A 2,012-nucleotide genomic window follows, 5' to 3' on the forward strand; every position below is an offset into this window, starting at 1 on the left:
CACATTGAATGGGACGATAACTTATTACAAGTGTGTTATCAGAAGGACGATAAGATTTATAACTCAAAGAGTCAGCTTTGCGCCTTAATGACAATGGATGCTGGGGAGGAAATCTGTTCTGGATTAGAGAAGTTGGGAGTCCCTTGCCAGTTTTCAAGTCTGTACAGATGCATCTAAGAGGGCCCATACCAGTCTGGCCCTTTGTGTCTCCAAAGGATAGATTCTCCCTTTCCTGTTTCATCAGGAAACTGGGGCTGCTTGAAGAGTTAGCACCTCGCTCAGCTTTTTAGCTGGAGCATGAAAGAGAAAAGAAAAGAAGAGAGAAAGGAGATTGACTAGGACTTAGGAATGAGGGTGGGATAGCAGACAGTCTCGAACAGTCCCGAGCAGTCCCTTTGAGCAGGAAAACCCTTCCCCATCTTTCTTTACCATACAAAAGATAGCTCTCCCCTAAACCAATACAGTCAACAAACTTTAAAAAACCGGGGTCCTATTACAAACCAACGCCCAGCACTAACTGCTTTAAAATTACTGCATAATTAGATTTAGTTGAATTTCACCATTAATTAGGCAGCCGCACTGCGGGGAGCCTTTGAAATCTGAGAAAATGGGAAAAAATCATCTGAAGCACGTTTTTAAAAACCCAACTTCAATAAATCTTGACGGGGCCTGGAATTCAGAGTACCTCACTTCCCACCCAGGTGGTTGATAGGGTTCCTCAGGCTCAGGCTAGGCTTGGAACTGGACAGGGAGGACGATTTCCCCCATCTAACCAGTCCCAATCTAGGGTCTCTGAAGAGGCCTGGGAAGACTTTCTGGGAGGCCAATCTATGCTCCAGCGGTTCTCGCCTGCTTTCAAACCTAATAGAGAAAGAGATTCTCTTTCTGAAGATGCTCTGCACCCAGGGCTCGGTCTAGGAGAGCTCTCACAGAACTGGGCCCTGCGACCACCCTCATGGAAGCGAGCCTAGGCCCCTTTTCCTTTCTACCCACCAATCACATCTCTATCAAATCTCTTTCCAAGCCACCTTTCTCACAACTTTGACGAGTAAGCAGCAAGTTGGAGGAACGTCAAGCAGGACTCTCAGCCCTTCTCCTCCTTCCCCCCCCCCCCCCCCCCCCCCCCCCCCCCCCCCCCCCCCCCCCGCCCCAAGCGGGTCCCAGGCCCGCTTGAAGCCCAGCGCAGCCTCTGCTTTAATGAGCGCGGGGAACTGACCCAGGTCTGTAAATACTGGCTTCTCCCCCTCCCCCTATACCATTCAAACACTTAAGATCGTTTGTGGATACCGATTTTTATTCTTCGCATTTAATTCTGGAAGGAGAGGGTGCATGAAATCAAGTCTCCAGAATATATAACGGGGGGTGGTGGAGTCAAAAAAGAGGGGTTAGGGTCCTGGGTCACCAACATTTTCTCTGCAAACGCTATTGCTTTAATTACACAATAATCGAGGGCTGCTCTCACTTGCCAGCCAGAGTTTAAAAGAGGGATTTCTGCCTGCAGACCGAATGGCCCTTAGTCTTCCCCCTACCCTTTTTTTTTTTTCTCTTCCTTTTTGGTAACCAATGTGTTTTCTATTACTCGGCCGTGCGGTGCCTGGCAGCCGGCGCTCGCGGTGCAATGGGAGACGCCATGTTGGCTCAGCTCATAGGACCAAGTCAAAAGCGAGCTCACAGGCAGAGTTTTCACACGCTCAAGCTCCCCCTGACCGCCCCCCGCCCCCACCCCCCGCCCGTCCCCGCTCGATGCACGTCCCGGGAGAGCAGCTGGGCGCTCTCGGCACCCCGGACTTTCCCGGGCTAGGGCGGAACACTGCGGCGCAGGCGTTGGGGGCGGGGGCGGGGGGGCCAGGCACTTTCCCGCAGCCGCTGCCAACTCCCGACCCGGTCCCTGCCGCCGGCCCGATGCTACACCAGGCCGTCGCCACCGACCCAGCCCTGGACGTTGCCCGCTAACTTTGAGCCCCAGCCCCTCGCCTCCAGGCCCCCGACCCCCCTCCCCAGGCCAGGCACTA

The sequence above is a fragment of the Mastomys coucha genome, unplaced genomic scaffold, assembly GCF_008632895.1.
Source record: "Mastomys coucha isolate ucsf_1 unplaced genomic scaffold, UCSF_Mcou_1 pScaffold21, whole genome shotgun sequence".
Taxonomy (NCBI): Eukaryota; Metazoa; Chordata; class Mammalia; order Rodentia; family Muridae; genus Mastomys; species Mastomys coucha.